Consider the following 20,073-nt stretch of genomic DNA (forward strand, 5'->3'; position numbering starts at 1 on the left):
AGGATGACAGTAACAACTGCCCGGCGGTTTTGCATGTCCAGAGCAATCCTAGTCCCACCAAGATGAGAGTAGCCTGGGTCCTGCGCTGATCTGCACCAGCTGCCTGCGCGCTGGACTGTGTGAGCAGCTCAGAAAGGGCTTGGTCCCCCCAGAGGCAGCAGGGAAGAGTGTCCAGCTGCGGCTGTCTGGAAGTTGCCCTCAGGCTGGAACTCATTACAGCCTACATCCAGGTCCTTTATACCTCTTGAATAGCCGAAAAACATGAATGCTAGTGATGAAAATAGCTTTCATTATGTTATACTTCTGAGCGTTGTTAATGTTCGCGAAAGTATTCTCTTCTAGCTGCCTGGGAGGAGACAAGACCGTTCATTAAGGAAATATGTCATGAATTATTGCTATATATTGTGTTTGGAGAGATATAAGGCATAATAAAACACCAAAAGCTCCAAAATAAAAAATGCCAATTTTGTAATGGAATATAAGCACAGGTACTATGGAGCATTACAAATACCAATTCTCCTTTTTAAAGTTCCATGCTCCTAAATGTGCAGCCAGAGGGCATTAAGCAAATTAAACATGTAAATTAAAACTGGACACAAGAAACTTTCTGTGCTCATTTGTAATAGCAATGGGAATTTAAAATAATTATAAATATAGCAGTACACATATGATTGAGTTTGTCGCTGCCATATAGAGATATTTCCTTTTAATTTTTAGCATATTTGCAGTCAGTATTGTCAGTACAGGAATAAAAATCTCTAGAGCAAATAATACACCGGTGTTCTTCACAACAAGTATGAGAATACCAAGAGGTAAAAATAGCAGAAAGATGAGACGATGTTAGAATGGAAGTAGAAAATCTTAAATACTGACTTTAGTAGGCAATTTGCATTGTTCTAGCTGTTCCTGTCAGTGTAAAACATGTGGTGTTTCATCCTTTCTGAAATAAACATTTGGTGAGAATTTCAGCTCTCTGAGCTTATAGACATCACTAGGGAATTCTTCATTTCTGACAGTATTATTTTACGTAAATGCTTCTCCATATTCACAAAAAGGAATTATCTTCCCATTGAAACCAGCAGACTCCTGCTAGACAGCTCCAAAGGAAATAGGATTACGCTCTAATTTGCAGAATGGCATTGGGGGATATGTTGTACCAAATCTGAGCTATACAGATAATCACAATAACAATAAAGCCACTGATTTCAGCAGGCTTACCTTCTTGAAGTCAGTGTTAGTTGAAAAACAATCTATAAAGATTGCAACATTGGGATTATAAATTCATCCCCAAATTCTGTATATTGCAGTGTAACCTGGTGAGATGGTATAATTTATACACAAACAGACACTTCAGTGGTTGTGAAGTGTTCAACAGTATTGTTACCACCCCCTCTTGGCTTCCAGGGGGCTGTTGGAGAACTGTAACACCTTTCACTGTAAAGTAGAGGAAAGAGAAGAAATGAGTACTAAAGGGATTCCTGGATGTAAGGATCTGTATTCTCTGATATTAATATCCTGCTCTTTTAAATTTCTGCTCTCTGCTGAACTCTGGTCTGTATGTGGAGCAACATAGAACCATAGACTTAATTAAGTTGCTTTGCTCATGCTTGATGATCAAGCTGAGCATAGGCGTACACATTTGCTGGGCCAAGCTAAAGTGCTCAGCATTGTTCAGTCTGCAAATCTAAAGATGATACAACTGCAAATATTTGGAAGGTGCTGGCAGGCGAAACCAGAGGCCATTCTCTCAATTGAACTTTCTCCTCTGTATAAGTACCTGCTGAGAGAGAGCTTTTTGTTCGGCTGAAGTGAGAGCATGTTAATGTGTTCCACTCAATGATAGGGATTATCCTTTAGAAAGAGGCAGCTGGCAGAGGCGGCTGCTTTCCTGCAGCAGGTATCTGCATATTATCTGCTCTGGCAGATCACACCCAGTTCTTGAAATTGCATGCTTTATGAAAATTACAGAAGTCACGCAAGTTCAGGATTAAGACTGTAATGCTGATTTTCTCTGTAGTGAGCCATAAACTTTTACCTTGACAAGCAGTTGTCTTTTGAGGTTTGTCTTGTTTGCATCGCACAGATGTCAATTCACTATTAAAAGAGTACTTCAATCAAGTAATTAATACCTACACCCTGGATTGGGATCCAGGGCTCAGATTCAGAGGTCATAACTTCCATCTAAACTCCTGTTATTTGCTTGCCTCAAGGCTTCTCAAGGTATCCGTGCAATAGGTGTCATTAAGCCCTCTAAATCTGGATCCTGGACCCATTACAGAGCTTTATGGGCAACGAAGAAGTTGAGGAATACTTTTAAGTCTGTTAGAGGACTCTGGAATTTAGGCTAGGGTTCTTTATAAGACTTTCAATAGGAGAGGAGCCATATATCCATAAAACATCTTTTAAAATTTCATTTCCAAGCCTCACGCCTTTCTTTCAAGCCTTTCTTTCAGTAGCTTCCACTGAGAATTTAGAAAATGGACATGCTATCAGTTTCTGCTGTAATACTGGTTATTTCTTTTACTGGTTGTTGTGTTTTATTGGAATATCCATAGAACAGAGGATACCAGTTGCCTGCTGAATTTACATCTCCAGATCTGAAAGTTCATTTTCATATTTACATATGCATGTGTGTGCCTGTATGCTTATGTCAAATGATTTTACCTATGTAAAATCTGCTTTTCTACACCCAACAGTTCTTTGTGGTACTTGAACTCCTCGCTGCTGTTGCTAAACTAGGGCACGCAGGACCTCTGAGAAGTGAGGAGAAACAAGTGGAACCGCATGGGAGAGAAAGCTGGAATGTAGGGTCTAAGGCTCAGGGTCTCTTCTGTGGCAGGGTTCCCAAAAGGATTGACCACACACAATTCCTTCATCTGTTGCTTTCTTATTTCTTGTTCAGCTTAGATACTCTTTCAGTAAAACTCAGTGATGGTGTGTTTATTGTGCTATTTATATATTATTTTTATTAAATAAACGAGCCATCCGATCCAAACTACCAGCTCCGCCCCCCTGCACATTAATGCTTTTGGAACTGAAGTCCACATATATCAGCAGGCTGTAACCAACATTGCAGTTTCCATCATCGTGAGCAGGGAGTTGCCGCAGACCACGGTTGCTGGATTGCGCATCTAACCAAAATAGACTGCAAAAACTGAAGTGAAAAAAAGAAATTAAGTCACTCAGCAGCACGCTCCTCTCTTCTCATCACTTCCTTCTTTACCTTCGGTTCCCTCCCTTCCGCCACATGTGGGGTTTTTGCCCTTATTTTGAGAGACTGACTGACTGACTGCATCACTTTCAACCATCAGCGTGTTAGACCACGTGTAGGCAGCCAGATCTCTGCCTAGCCCTTTTTGTCCATTGCTGTCTCCCACGTGTGGAACAACTGTTCTTGAAGTAGCATATACATGCATGTCTTCTCCAAAGCACCAGGGAGACATCATCCCTGAAGCATGACTGAAGGGACACTCCCTCGCCACCATTTCACAGTTCTCCTGACCCCAACTCCCCCAGCTCAATGGTGCATGCAGGCGAGGTGCCTTGACTTTGGTTTTCGGTGCTGCAGCCCCAAGCCCTTATCCGGTAAATATGTGTAGACTTTGGTAGTGCCTGTGGGTTGTGGCAGAAAAGGGTGGAGCTGTGTGGCCGTGGCTTGGGTTGGGGCTGAGAGGCAGCAGAATGGAGAAGGGGGAAGAGAAATGCAGCCAAGGTGCTGATGGCCTGGGGTACATCCTGCTGAGGGGCTGCTGCCCGCACCAGGAACTCCAGGGGCCTTCACTCAGAGATGCTTGTATGGGAATGTAACGGGGAAGTGTGAACTTTTGCCATTGTGACCCCTTCATCCTGGATGACTCACGGATGAGATGGGGCAGATATGTCCCTTCAGGACTATGGGATTTCCTGCCCAGTCTGATTGACTCGAGATACAGCACAGCCACTGGGTAGATCCTACAAAGAGTGGTGCTTTAGCCTCCGTTGTGGCTTTTGTGTGGCGTTCATTGCGATGATGCCTGTGATGAAGAAAACCAAAAGTATGTTTTGCACAAGATGTTTGTTTTGATGTTGAGATCTGTGTCTAGATTGTATCGCTCTTTTCATGCAGCTATTGGATGTTTTCTTGGAAATGCTAGAGTAAGGCTACTCCAATAATAAAGGGGGTAAAAAAGTGTATTTTTTTTTCTTAAATACATACATTTTTAGAGTGAAGAAGGTTAAGCACTAGATGTTATGATAAAACTCATGCTGCATGTGGCATCAATGAGTTACTGGACGTTCATGACTTTGGATGCACTCATCTAAACAAGCCTTCCCCTAAGGCTACCACTGACCAGCAGGTATCTGGGATAATGACAGCAAATCCTGCCCAGTTACTGAAAATGGACCTCACAACATTCAGAACATAACATCTGCTGCATTATGATAGATATATGATGTACCTCATCAGAAAGAATAGTATTTGTTATATTCAACTGTTAATACGCATCTCTTCCCTGGGTACAACCCTGGCTTGGCAGTGTGGGTTTGTAGTTCATGTCTAGAGGAGGAGAGGGCACTGTGTGCCACCTTTCTCCTGTTGGGAGACAAATCCGTGGGGAATAGATGGCAACATGGCTCTCTATTCCCTCTTTCCCACTTGTGCTGCAGGTAACTGGCAACCTCCTTCCCTCCATAGACAAAGAGAAGCAAGGGCTGAATCGTGCCTTCCTGAAAGGCAGCCCTTTCCTCTCCTGAAGGTGGACAGCTCCACCCCTTGCCATGAGCACCGCACTAGGGATGCAGTCTGGCTCTGAGAATTTGCTTCCTGCTCCTCACCTCCCTCTAAATTCCCACTCAAACACTGGAATTCAGCATAGTGTGCATCAGGGCTTCGTAGCTTTAAGACTGGCTGTATTTTTCCTTCAGTGATCATTAGTTTGTCAAAATCAAAACAATACTGAATTAGAAAATAGACCTAGCATGGAGGCTGCCAGCTTCCTTTAGTGTTACTTTGTTTACTTTTCATTTGTCTGCAACCACTTCCTGGCTTTAGAAAACAGTGTTGCCTATGACTTGTAAATAAAATTAGGTCAAATAATAAAAACTGTTAATGGCAACATAATAATTTTATGGCAAGTGATTAGAAAGCTATAAACAGAATGTTATGACTTTAGGATGTGTATCAACGATGCAGCATGGCTTTTACAGGAAAAGGACATACCCAGAAATCTGGGGCAGCAAACTACAAAGAGCAGCTAAATGGGAAATTAATCTGTTTGCGTATAGATACCTGAGAACCAAATATAATTTTCCATTAGATCTTTTTCAAATCCCATCCTTTATGCTTGTTTGCTAGCAGAGAGAACTCTCTAAATCAATAGCAAATTGGCTAAGTGACAGACTTGATCAAAGCCTCATTATGCATGAAAATTTCATTTCACTAGCTAGGGAATTGGGAGGGGGGAGGCTTTGTGGCTCTCTGTGTTTCCTTTGTGCTTCTTATGGTGTATAAAGGGAATTGCAAATTTCCAAAATCCCCATAGCGCCATAGGGAAGCAGAGACTCCAATGCTTTCCTAATTGCCAGGCCCACAGCAGGGTGACTGTCAGGGCTAGGGTTGGGGCTTTTAGGGATGGGGAAGAGATGTTCTTGCTGTGCTGACAGGCCATTTTATTTGGAGCTGATGCTAGCTGGTCCACATGACAGCCACCTCTAGGCTTCTCCAATCTGCGCTGCGGCCACAGAGAGTCACAGTTCAACAACCCCAAAAAGATAACACAGATCTTCAGAGAAGATGCAGCCACAGTCATACAAGGAGAAGGAATGCAACACAGTGATGCCAGGAGCTTCCCTGCAACAATGCAAAGCACACAGTACTTTGGGTAAAGCTAAGTGTAGGAAAGACCTACCTTCCCCAGCAAGTCCACAGAGATGCCTCCCTCTCCTCCATGATCTATGGCAAACCAGAAAATCTGGCCCAGAGCCTAAAAACACTTTTAAACTTGTCTTTCCTTATCTCTCCTCTAGAACTAGAATGCTCTTTCCTGCCTCCCAAGAATTATACAAAAATAAATCTTCTTGGATCTGCAGAATGCTTTGCTGACATTAACTGTGTTATAGGAAAGAAACAGATTTATTTTTAATGGAACAGGACACTCATTTCTAAAGAACATGGTTGAAGGTCTGTTACCAAGATGAAAAAAGTGTTCAAATTTAATAAGAGGAGCAACATGACCTCTACATATTTCCCATTGCTTTAGCAAGGCCAAATCCTTCTCATTTTACCTCAGCTTGTGCTAATCTCCGTGAGGGTTCCATGCACAGGAGCCTTTGTCAGCACCAAAGATGACACCAGTTAGGCTGCCTAGAATTAACCAGGTGCTGTTGCAAAACAGCTGGAAATTACTAATCTCCCTCAGCATCCATCCCCTCTTGGCCATGACACTGTCTGAAGTCTTCTGTCTGATCCCTTCCTGCTTCTGTTCCCTTCCCTTGGGCCTCAACCTGCTCTCGCTTGCTGGGGCAGATGCAGCAGGCTGATTGTGGGCATTTCCCCCTTAGGACCTAGACATGAAGCTCAAGAACTTTGCCCTATCAGAGCTTTCATCACCATTCTGCACCGGCTTGATAAAAAGGAGGGTTTTGACCTCTCATCAGCTGTCACCTATGCAGTGTGTCTGGGGTTTTCCAAGGAGCCAGAGGGTTGTTGGTGCTCAGATCTCCCTGGCTTTGCACTGTGTGACACACATCCTCTGCTCTGAGTCACTGAATACTTGAACATGTAACCTGAACGCACCTGCTTTCTGTGAGTGGTGGTGGTCAAGAAAAGCAAAAAGGAGTGCCGGATGATCAAGAAAAGCAAGTGTGAGCTGGCGTGGGGCATGTTCATTTTTAAACGGGTGAATTATCCAAGGATGCTCCCTCTCCTGCAATTTTCAGCTCCATTGGAAATGTGTAGATCAAGTATCTGATAGAGGGAAATGAGTCAGATGAGGCTGTAACTACACACACCTTCAGTGGGGAAATGCAATAGCTAGATTTCTAAGATTTCACCCTTGCAATACTCGTATGAGAAGAGAGAAAGGAAGAAATGCGCTTCTTGCCACAGCCTTATCTAATGTGGTCTCTGGTTGCTGTTGAAAAGCGACAAAACCTGCTTTGCTTTAGAAAGCGAAGTAGACCCTTTCTGTAGCACCACCAAGTGGTTGAGTATCTGTCGAAAAATCTGCAAAGCAAGCATGCAGCAGTGCTCACAGCAACGTTTTTTCAAGTACTTTACGGTCTTTTAAGTAGTAAATATTATTTTCGGTATGCAAACCTGGGTGTAAATTGGGATTAACAACACTGACGCTGGCCAGAGTGTGGGTGAAGACAGTATTAGATGTGTTGCACTCAAAGCTGTCAGAAGACTGACAAAACCTGAATCTGTTGTCTTCATGGGTAAACAGATGTCTTGAAAAAAAAACAGGACCTGGCTGTATTAGGAGTGCAGCAGGTTTATAAAGCAGATTTGAACAGCTATGAAATGGGTTGTGATCAGAAATAGAGATGAGGTCAGGTTCCTGGTTCCATGAAAGGCTCCTGATGTAAATTGCCCCATCAGTGAAACTTCTTCATATGACATGTTACAAGCTGTTGCTGCCCTACCTTCAGGGTTGCTAACCGAGGAGGATTCCTTTGCCTTTAGTCTCCTTATGATGGAGAGGTGCCTGTAGCAGCCTGGTTGCTCAAGCTCACCCCTGCCACAAAGAGACTTTCAGGCAAAGAGATTGCTTGGGGTGTCCCTTGGAAAACCTGGCTCCCAAAATGGTCGTCAGGAGCATGCAAGTATCTAGTGTAAGAGCCCACACCACTGGTATTGTCCTGCTCATGGATTATTTGAACCCAAAAACCTGACTTTTGGAAAGACTAAAAGTACTGCCCCTGGGACGTGACCATCAGGCTTCATCTGCATAAAACTGATTTAAGCAGGTTTCAGTGCAGAAGCAAAGCCTTTGCATCTGTGGTAATTAGCCCTTAGAAAGGCACACTGTAATATGCCTCTTGGCTACCACGTCCCCCTGCATTCATTAATTGTAGGTGCCATTAGGTCTTAGCCAATGACCTCTACTTGCTTCCTGGCTGAAAAGGAGAACACTGAGGCTTGTGTTCGTCACTCACCTTTTGCAGAGCCACAGGAACACTAGCTCCCTTCTATCTCCAGGAACAAAGGGGACCAAAGGTATCTCTGTTTTTCATGGGGCCTGCTCAGGTGGAAAGAGCCCCAGGAGGAATAAAAGGTCACCTTCTCGTGTGCCAGCTGACAATTCTGTAATTAATAAAGCAGGTGCTTGGTGGCCATTCTGATTGCCAGCCTGCAAACTTGAGGCACATCCAAAGATGCCTGAGGTGCTGCTGTTTGGAAAAGCAGCAGAAGACTCAGCACTCCTAGTGACAGAGATAGGCTTTCAAAAATGCATTTCTTAGCATGACAGGTGAAGCTTTCATGGGGTGAAGTCTCAGGTGAACATTGCAGAGTCCCATTTTGAGGGACTTTCAGTGGTATGGCTGCTGGACTTATCCTGCAAGATGCTGCAGATAAATAATGGGAATATTCTTACTTCAAAAGAAGAGAAGTGCCAACAGACCAGGAGCCATCATAAACAAGCTTGTGAGAGCTAAATGTGATTTTCAGAGGAGGTGATTATGCATGGATGTCACAGCATTTGCTGGGATCAGTGGCTGTTCAGCACTCCTGAAGAGAAGGCTGCATTGACCCTGAGGGAAAGTAGATAAATTGAGTCAAAACACGTGGTAGTTTCTAATTTCCAAGAGATTATTATACTCAATAACAACTCTGTGCATTTCTGCATATGCATCTGTGATATAATGAACAGCAGCATACATATAAGTATATATAAAAATATTATCTACATATATGTATGTACACAAGCAAGCTGATATTGCTTTAACAGCTATAGTAGGGACCCTGTCAATATTAGCCATCAATATTAAACACCCTTTAATGTTTATCTTGATGCTTGAGGATCTGAAAGCCATACTTGACAAGGAGTTGAAATATTGTTCATTAATACCTCTAAAACTATAATCGCAGCGGAGCACATCACTGCTTTGAAGCCGAAGTCAAGCTGCCTGTATTAATACAAAGCTGTAGCTCTGCCCATCTGTATGCACGTTATATTTAAAATGCAAAAAGGCCTCCAGGGAAAGTGAACCAAATTCACCACAGGTACAAGCAGGCATGGCTCTTTTGAGGTCTGTGGAATGTATTTGCTTACACCAGTAATGGGTTTATTCCAGAGAGCATTGTTCTTTATAAGACTGTATTTTTCTTTGTGTTTATGCCAGCTGAACTCCATTTACTTTGTGAGGAATAATAATTATTTATACCAGTGTGAGTGATGCTATGTAACAACTTTCATTGTCTGTTTCCTTTTCTAGTTTACTGTACTTTTTCTGCAGGTGCTGCTCCTCTGTTTTTTCTGCTTTTACTTCAGATTTCATTGGTCTCAATGAGAAGGCAGCCAGGCCTTCAGTGCCCACATCCAGTACCTGTTTCCCAGTGCACATCCCATTCCTGGTGCTGAGGATTTCTCTGTTGCCTTCACTGGCACTTCTCTCACCATCACAACCAACACCATTCCAGCTGGGAAGGTCTGTGCATTCCAGTAGTTCATCAATGCTACTTGTTAATTGTCCAAAGACTGGAGACAGAGGGGTGCTGCTCCATGCGCATGAGGCATCCCTTTCTCTTCCTTGTGGGCTGACTGAATAACCTGATTTTCCATGGAGAAATAACTTATGGTTAATAACACAGGCCATGTCAATAAAACCAGGTAGGAAACAATAGTGTGCAAGAATCAGGTGGTATTGTAGAGCACTAGAGCTGATCAAAAGGGCTTAATATTTAGTGGTCAGGAGAGTAGACCGGAGTGAAGGTAATGTTAACTTTCCCTATCATACAGTTAGCAAAAAGCACACATTTATTCTGCCTCTTTACTGTCAGACTTTGTGTCTCCAGACTTAACCTTGCAGTGAGTGCCACCAAAAGCTATTTCCTTAAGTTTTGCCTTCCTGAAAATCAGTGGCAGAATAGGTGCATGCATTTGGGCTATTGACTTTATATACGCTGCTAAAAAGAGAGCCAGTCAGAAAAGGCTACCTAAGCATCATACCATGGGTGTGGTTGGAGAGGTTAAAGTACAATCTGCCTTTCTTAGATGCCTGTCCTCTCACCCACTGATGTCATTTCCCCCGATAGCTGGAGCATTAGCCCTCTCCTCAGTTGAAAGATGAGTCCCCAAGGAGCCTAAATTAAAGACACCCGTACAAAAGTGCAGGGCCTGACCTCCTGCAGCTGCACCGGGGCTAATACTAATTCATTGTGCTGCTCCGTGTTACAGAACAAGGGGGCAGGGGAGGGATACAGAGGCATTTTGGGCTCCTCGTTAGCTCATTCATAGACACCTGGTATCCCGCCTCCTCCTTACGCTTCGGTGCACACCACCCCTATTGTATAGAAACCTCACTTCTTTAGAGATCTGAGCTGCTCGGGCTGGACAAAGACTAACATTAAATCCACAGCTGCCCAGGAAGAGGCTTTCTCTGTCAGGGGTTATTATTGAGGATGTCTGATGAGAGACCGGAGTGGGAAACTCCCCTCGCCTCTGTCACTTCCAGTTACAGGCTTGGATGGATCTGTCTGCACATAGTTTTCTTCCTTCACATAAAAAAAAATGGGCCACTCCATAGCTGATGTGGACTGTCACACCTCTCCCTGACTTTAGCTCCAGAGCTCCATGAGAGGTATATGACCGGCTGCACTCACCACATTTGGCTGGACAGCACTCCAAGTGTTTACAGCCTGCAGGGGCAGTGAGGCAAAAATACCCCTATTGCAGCTCCTTCACCCTCAATGAAGTTGCATTAAGGGTAAATTTGAAACGACAAGGGCCAGCTCCTATTCTCAGTTACCCCAGAGGGACCCTGGAATTGCGTCATTAGTGTCCAAGGAGTTAGTTTAGATCCACATGGGCACAAATGTGAGCAGAATCTGGCATTGAGTTTAAAGGAGCAGAACAAAGAGGGGTTTATGTCAAAAAAGAACAGTGGTAGGCAGCACATATAAGCCGTATAGCCCTGAGTTTTGAAAGGAAAAGAAATGTAAAGTTAATAGAAAACCTTTGTGGCTACTAAATACGTTTTATTCTTGAATCCCCTGTGGAAGAGATCAGACCCTTGGCTTATAAAATAGGTGCAGCAGGTGTGAGCTTGTAGACTTTTGTGCCTCATGTTAAGGGCACTAATGAAAAGTTTATGGTCAGTGAAACCTGGAGGAGAAAGCAGGAGTGGAAAAAATTCTGCCCCACTACACTAGAGAACATCTGGAGCCATGCCATTGACCAGGGGAATTTAAATCTACATCTCAAAAGCTTTGCATATCTGATCACCATTCCCACTATCGCTGTCTAAACAGACCTCATGCTGGTAGCCTGACCTATTTAGTTGGTGGCTGCGCCTCCTGTTCTCTCCATCTAACTCATTTCTTTCAAGGCAATGCTGAGGACCAGTGTTGTTATCTGATTTTCTTTTGATTTCCCTGTTTACTCTGATGTGTTTCCTGTGTTTTCTTTGGGCATATCAGCTAAGTTGCAGCCCTTGAAGGCAGCCAAGGACAAGTTGCCTCCTAGGGACTGATGCTAGCCAAGCTGCAGCATGGGGGTGTGAACATCATGCAAACAGCAAGATATGGAGCTGAGTGGGGATTCACAGCCGCCACAGGGAATTGGATGACTGAATCCCATTAGAGTTGCAGTGAGGTTTGGCAACCTTGCTCTTCCTGGCCGCCTTTGAAGAAGTCTCAACACAAAAGCTGAAGGCTAAATCTTGCATAAAGCAAGACACTGTTACTCCCACAGGAATGAGTACTGCTCATTGCTATTGCAGTCGCTGAGCTGGATGCTGTGTAAGGATCCCTAGGCAAAACTCCCATTATCCTGTATAAGGACAGAAGGAAATATAAGGAGATTTTCAGGCACTGTCAAAAGATATTATGAGAATATTGAAGATCCGTCCAAATCTCTACAGGCAAATCAGCTAGAATGATAACTGCATTGTTGGTATTATTGGTATATTATTGGTATACATTGTTGTTATATTACATTGGTAAGATTTGTACATGTTTATAGTTATATTTATAAAAAGTGATCAGTGTTCTTATTCAGAGATCCACATGCACTTTAGCAGATGCTATTACTTATTTAGTAATTAGTGAATTGCTAAACATTTGAATAGTGAAATAGTGAATTACTAAATAATGAAATAGTGAATTACTCATGTGACTCTTCAACACAGAAAGCCTGGCCATCAGAAACTAGCTGCCCTATGTATTGCAGTATGGAATCATAGAATCATAGAAAGGTTTGGGTTGGAAAGGACCTTAAAGATCATCCAGTTCCAACCCCCCTTGCCATGGGCAGGGACACCTCACCCTAGACCATGTTGCCCAAGATTCTGTCCAGTCTGGCCTTGAGCACTGCCAGGGAAATTCTGCCCCAGCTTGTGAATACTATGGGATCTGGGACAGGAAGAGGCAGTTAATTAACATGTTTAACCCAAAGATGGACAGTACCAGACCTGTTCTACACATCTTAAGTAACACCAGTTCTTGACTGACTACAGAAATGTTTTAACTTTAAAGTACGTTTACACTGTCAGAGTGATGGGAAGAGGCTCTTGTGTGTCAACAAACCAAGCTGCAGAATTAGGGGCTTCAGCATTACATCTCATCCTAAGGGTTCTGCGGTCTTTCTTTGCCCTCTGCTGCTGGAGCAGTGCATGAGAGTGAGCAGGCAGTGACAAAGTGCTACTGAACCCCAGTGCTCTGGGAGGATTTCCCACACGGTTGCTTACTCACATTTAGACATTTAAGATCATTACAGCATCATAACAATGTGCTGCGTCCTTCTTGCTTGTGATCATGCAAGTTTATTTGATAAATTTAAAACAAAACAAAACAATCCCTACTTTAAAATGGTTGAATTTTGACTTTGAAAGAGTAAATTGAGTTGATCTGCCTTGAAGTGCTGTGTTTGTCTGTAGCAAATACTCCTAATGAAAGGAGTAGGAGAAGGCAGGGAAAGGACAGACCCCACGGTTTCCTACCAAGTGTTAATATAATGTAGAGTAATATTGTAGAAGCACAGGAAGCTGTGAGATTCTCCATAATATCAGGACTTATAGTAAAGCAAACTGTTGTTTTGAATAAACTTTCTGATAGAAACTGCATTAGAGATCTGCCAAAATGCCCAGAGTTCTTCCTTGATACCTGTGAAGGAGACCCAGAATACAGCCAGACTGGAGTTTCATTGTCAGAAACATGCATATAAAGTCTAAGGTCAAAGTGCATGAGAAGATTTTCAGCTACACCTCAGATGTTGCTGTTCTTTTTGAAAGCAGATTGATTGGTGGTCTTGGACCTTTCACTGCACTTGGGACCTTTCCTCAGAGGGAGTTTTAACTGCACTCGCCTCTACCTCACTGTACTGGAAACAATGTGGGGAAAAGTTTTCTCTTGCAGTAAAAGCACTTCAGCGAACGCATTGGTGAGGAATGTTTGGGACTTAAATACAGGGAAACCCATAGCTGACAGCCTGGAACAGAGGGAGATATAACGAGGCAACTTAAGAAAATAAAAGCTAATTACAAACATGTGTAAAGCAAAAGGCAAGAAAAAGAAAACAGGGAAAGAATGGCAAGGATCCTGTGGCAAAGTGACCGGTAGTGAGCTGTCATGCCCAAAGCCACAGGATGAGGCCCACAGCATTTATTGCTCAGTGGAAGTCATTTTTCAAGTCAAGGAGCAATACCTCTCCAACATAAATGAAAAATTCCAGTCAGCAGAGGGGAACTGAAGCCCTCTTTAAACAAAAGTATCATTGAAGAGGGACTTATAAATCACCGAGTGACTAGAATTTTTCATCTGCAGTGGAGAATCCTCTCTCAAGCCAGGTCCCTGTGTCAAGCTCATCCCTTTGGTATTAACAACACACTTCAGGATGTGTTTATCTTTATTTGGTACAAACTTCAGAGAGACCTAAGCACTTTGGGAGTAATCACTTTGGCTCGGAGTTCTGACTGTCCTAGTGGGAGATTTAGCTGCTAGCCTGAGCCCCCAGTCCCCTTTGCCTGTATAAACCTATAATAAAGGGCTGCTTCTCCTTTCTGGATGCAGACTGAATGAAGGGAAGGAAAGAAGCTTCTCTGCCCAAATACATACTAAACGCCACTCCTGAACACATTTAGGCATGAAGGAAATTTGGGCTCACAATCAAGACGTAGTATAGCTGCATCCTCTGAAAGTCCTTTTGCAGGCAGCAGTACCTGGATTCACTGAAGAACATGGCGATATACATTTGCTTGTTGCATTCTTGATTCCTTTTTGCAGGAGTCAAGTGCAGATCGCTAACTTTGGGCATCATCCTGAGACAAACTTGTCCCCAGATTCCATCCAGGAAACGTTGAAATCAGGGCTACATTCATTAACCACCTATCTGCTGCTAATAGTTCAGACAAAACCGCAAACACTGAACTTCACTTGCTGCAGTGCATCTTTCCTGAGTTTGCTTCTCTTTTGCCAACGCAGAAAAGCACACCTAGTCCTGAACTTGGATTGTGCAGTGAAGTGCTTAAATTTATTTCATTGCTCTGCAGGCATAGGATAACTTTCTGTTGCAGTGGCATGAGAGAAATTGAAAGGAACGATAAATAGCGTTCGAAAACCTCTTATTAATAGATGAGCTTCTTTTTATAGTTCAAATACTTTCACAAACAGGGATTTAGCTCTGTGCAACTATTTGAAACAGCAGCTCTGTTACCGAGTTAATTTTATAGGTAAAGCAATAAATTCCACCAGTTCTAATGAATGCAGAATAGCAAACCTAAAGACACGGAAGAGCTTTGTGAAGGGACCTGAAGGTAAATCAAAATCTGACAAATGACAATGTAGTAGGACTCTTGAATATATTAAGCTTTTACACCCACTGTTTGAGGTCTGGGGACAGACCTCCACATGTACAAGAGCTGCATTACTGAGCTGTGTTAGGTAGAGAGTCAGCATGCAGGCTGCAAGGGGCAGGACACTAAGACATTAATAAGACATTCTTCCTGGAAGAATGGACAGAAGAAATAGAAGATTCTTTGCCCTGGAAAAAGCTGTAAACTAATAAAGCTCCCCAAACCCTGGAAAATATGCAATGGGGCCGGAAGCTGGAAAGCAGTAGGCATCCTTTGATCCTTGCAAATTTTGCTTTGCAACTGAATTCTTCCCTATTCTGATCCTACACATAATTCATCCAATCACTGTGGAAACTGACAAAGAAGGATCTCTGTCCATGGGCCTTGGAAAGATGTGATACCACAGAAGACAGGGAGGGGAAGGGGCAGAAACACCTAGAAGTTAACCTTATAAGAGGCGCAGTGGTTGCCACCAACCAGCTAGACTGGTTGCTCTCCCTGCTGTGTGCCACATTGCTTTAGCACACCTCATCTTTGTCTTTGGTTGATCAGCTCCTTTGGCAGGTAGTCTCTTATGTGACTATACAGTGGAGATTTTTCCCCATGCTGTTGTTACAGGATAACCCAAAAGTGCATACGTGATAATACACTCAGAAGGCCCTACAATAGCCTGGCCTGGCTTAATCAAAGGAAGCTCCCCTGAACCCAAAGTAGGAGGAGTCATCCTGCTGCAGTTTTTCAACCCCAAGGATTTAGGAAGGGGGTACAGGGCTTTTTCTGATCCTGCCCCCAACCTGGAAGGTTCACTGGAAGGCTGTGACATTCTTCTGGGGTGCTGTAATGCAGTTTAATCACTGAATGCATTCAAGTACAGAGGCATTTTTCAAGGGTCTAAGAGGTTATTATCACCTCAGTTAATTATCTGTAAGGATTCAGACTCCAGCAAATGTTAATTATCCTTCCATCAATCTCATGTTCACAAAAGCTTAGTAGGGCTATTTTTAGCAACACAGATATCTCCTTCCTCAACGAAAAAGCTGCTTTTTTCTTGCATATATTTTTGCAAATGTTAAACACATTAGATGGAACTGAGGGGATTTTCCCTCTCTTAGAAACCATCCTAAGAATGTGCAATACTTAATGTTGAATTGCTAAGAACAATATCATCTTCAGACCTGAATGTATGATGTTAGAAATCTGGTATGGGGATGGGGCAAAAATTATCAGAATGGAGGGCTTGGAGTCCACATTTAATCCTGCAAAATATCCCATTGGTAGAGTGGTGCCCAGACCATTCGAGGGGATAGAAGATGCCTACATAAGTCTTCTCATCCAGCACCTATAGCAAGGATTTGAACCAGTGGGTGATGGTGTTATATGCATGATGTAGGAATAACAGCGCTACATTCAGATCAGTCAACATTCCTCGTTTCTGGAGCTGAGGGTTGTGATGGGATCTCTGAAAGCATCAGCTGGATGTCTACCAGTGTAGCTACTCTGCCTAAAACCCCAAGCAGCTGGAAGCAATAGCATTGAGAAGTTTGTCCCTCAGTTCAGTGCTCTGGAGCTTAATGATGAGCATTGGGCTATACTATTAGTGTTTCCATTTTTTTTTGACAGAAATAGGTAGCAAATATGCCCTGGGGCCCAGCCTGCTTCCCCAACACCATAAACCATGTTTGTTTAAACCATAAATCTTAGAAGCCAATACTACCTCCTCTGATAATGTTCTTACACTGCTGTGTCCAGACCCCAAGAAGGAGACTTTAGAAAGGAAAGGCTCACTCAATATGGGAAGATCTGTTAGGTGTTCTGGTAAATAGCTCTCATGCACTCAGAGGAGAGGATTTTTGGAGCTTGAGGTACTGGAAATCATCGCTGGGTATATTACACATTTTCTGTGTGGCTTTGGGCAAAGTGCTTTGGCCTTGATTTTGTACCAGGAAAGGAAAGGGGAGTGTGGCTACTGGCTTCAGTGGGATCTGGATCAGGATCCTTGTGGCTCTGTAATTTCTACATTTCGCATCTGGTTGGAAACTTTCCTTTAAGACTTCACTGTTTTCACTTTGCAGGCTTCAAGTCTTTTGCAGTGCTCTCTCCAAACAGGTGGCTCTGCAGTGGTTATCCTCTCAAGCCCTGTTTTAGCTTGTGACTTCAGATTATTGCTGTAAAGCAAATAATATTTAAGCATCATATTCTGCATCCCCCCAACGTGTATTATATTGATGGGAAGTTGGTAAGAATGAAGACATGAAGGGAAAAAAAAACATTATCAGCACTTTGTTTGAAAGTCAGAGCACTAAAAAAAATTGGAAGTTTCAAGGTAACCCTGATTCTTTCTCCACTTGTTATGTTTTCCATCCTGACTCATAGCCCTAGGACTCCATCCCAACCCCAACCTAAGCAGTATTGACAGGAACGGATTATCCACAGGAATTTGACATGGACAGTGCCAAAGGAAAATCTTTCTGAGTGGAACAAAGCCGGCCTTATTTGAACTAGATTCTCCCTCTAGAACTGTGGATGGACACCAGGATACAGGGCACAGGAGTTAACTGCGCAATAAGTATTACATCAAAACCACTTATTTCTAAACAGGATATGTCATAAAATGAGACATTACCTCTTCGGCTTTTATTCCTCTCACAGTGAAATTGGAATCACTTGAGAGAAGATTCAGTCCAAATGCTAAGCTCAGCATCTAGATAGCATTGTCTTGGAAAAGATTTAGAGATGTTTGTGTATCTGCAGCAGCCAAAGGAACACCTGCTCCATAAGCTCCAATATAAAACAAAGCAGAGTTCAGGGATCTCTTTGTCTGAGGCCTAGCTGGCTACTACTGTGATGCTGCATTAACTCTGAATAGCTCTGGGTATTAGTATTTGCATTATAAATGCAGGAATCATCAAGCGCTGCTCTTAAAAATAAATTTCCGAGTTTGCTTTCTCAGTGCATGACCAATCAATCACTGCTCCTGAGAAGATAACATTATATAGGGTGCTTGCAACATATTGTATGTTAGAGATTCTAGAGAGGTTTTGCTATGTGAGCAAGAAGAAAATGCACTTTTTGCTTTGGTGTCCAAGGCAGAATTGCTTTTTGAGCATCCTTGGTCAGCGTTAGACCAAATGGGTTCTTGGCAAAAGGAATTGCTCTGTATGCTGTTGTACCGTCTCATGCCAGAATTATAAATAAGCACTGGTAAAGTCCTGCAGGTAAATACTCTGCATCTCTGACATCGGTATCTATTTGCTCATGGTTGGGAGAGAAAGGGCAAGGTAGCAGCAATGTGTGAGCACTCAAGAGGACCAGGAAGGATGAGTATCTATCTCCTTGTGCTACATATCATATACAGCTGGTACTAAAACCAAACTCCAAACAGTCACAGCTTCCCCCTCCCTAAACACCTGTAGATGATGACACAAGAATTGGGCCAGGGACAGGTTATTCCCAAAACGGCTGAACTGGGCAGCATAAGTAGCACTTGCTTCTAGAGTCAGCCCAGCGCTGGCTGAAAGCACTTTTCAGGGGGGTGGTCCCATATGAGGAGAGCATCAAACAGGGCACGAGCCCATGCCGCTGCGGCACCAGAAGGGAGATGGAGCGGGAGCTGTGGCGACTTTGCGAGCGGGAAGAGCGAGGCATAATCCCGGGCAGGGATTGCCGTGGGTCGGGCGGACGAAAGGCCAGCCCCCGTGGAGCCGGCCGCTGCCCTGCCGCGCCGCGCTGCCGCCACGAGGGGGCGCCCGCCGTTACCGCCTGCCGCCGGTTTTCCCCGCAAGGCCTGCTCGGGGGCTGGGTATCGTTTGTGATCCTCTTTTCCTTTCTATCCCCGTTCCGCTTCCTTGGAACGTGAGCAGCCCGATGGTTCAACTGCTCAGTCCCCTCCTTACGAGGAACGGCTGAGGGAACTCCGTTGCTTACTCTGGAGAAGGCTCAGGGGGGACCTCACCACTCTCTACAAGTGCCTGAAAGGAGGCTGTAGTGAGGTGGGGTCGGTCTCTACTCCCAAGTAACAAGTGACAGGACAAGAGGAAGCAGCCTCAAGCTGCATCGGGGAGGTTTAGATTGGATATGAGGAAAAATTTCTTCACAGAGAGCGTGATCAGGCCCTGGAACAGGCTGCCTGGGGAATGGTGGAATCACTGTCCCTGGAAGCGTAGATGAGGCCCTCGGTGACACAGAATCAGCTAGACTGGAAAAGACCGACCTGCGAGATCAAGTCCAACCATTACCCTGGACTGGCAAGTCCACCACTAAACTAAGGGCAAACCGATCTCCCCACATGATCTCCACTTACAGCCACCCCTCATTTACCCCCCATAGTGGCACACACTGTATAGCTGCTGCCCCTACCCCTCATGGCTGCCCCTCATCTTCCCTCACAATCACCCCTCATGGATGCTTTTCACAGCCCATGGCTGCACTTGCTCTCCCTTCACGACTGCCCCTCCTCTCCCCTCATGATCTTCTGTCATGTCCTTCCCAGCCATGCCGCTGCCCATGGCTGCTGGCGTACACAGACCAGCACTGGCACCTCCTTCCCTGTCCCTGCCAGGACATGCTGAGCACCGACATGGTTTAGCAGTAGACTTGGCAGTGCTGGGGTAATGGTTGGACTTGATCTTGATGGTCTTTTCTAACCTGGCTGATCCTATGATTCTCTTTCATCCCAGAACATTTTACCTCTCAGCATCACTCTCCTCGAGATGCTCTCCAGCTCAGCCTCACCTTTCTCAAAGGGCTCCAAATGGGAAAAACTGCCCTCGGCATTACTGAGCAGAACTGATGACCCACACTGGGTGTTTTTAGGCTATTGTGTCTGTACATCTCAGAAAGCTTTTACTGTGGTCACTGAATTTCTCCACAGCTTTATTTACACTATCAACGGAGTTACATCAAAACAAGATGGTAAAAGACTAAATCACTAAAAACCTTTAGGCTCCCAGAAACTCTTCTTCCTCTTACAGGTTATTTCACTTGAGGCAGCAGTTGATGCGCAACTGGGAGAACCTCTGCACAGCACAAGATTTATCTCCGCCATGTTTGCTGGCACAGCTATTCAGGCAAAGTTCTTTC

Source organism: Pezoporus occidentalis, unplaced genomic scaffold (genome assembly GCF_034315485.1).
Source record: "Pezoporus occidentalis ecotype Australia unplaced genomic scaffold, CSIRO_AGI_Poc_V1 ctg78, whole genome shotgun sequence".
Classification (NCBI taxonomy): domain Eukaryota; kingdom Metazoa; phylum Chordata; class Aves; order Psittaciformes; family Psittacidae; genus Pezoporus; species Pezoporus occidentalis.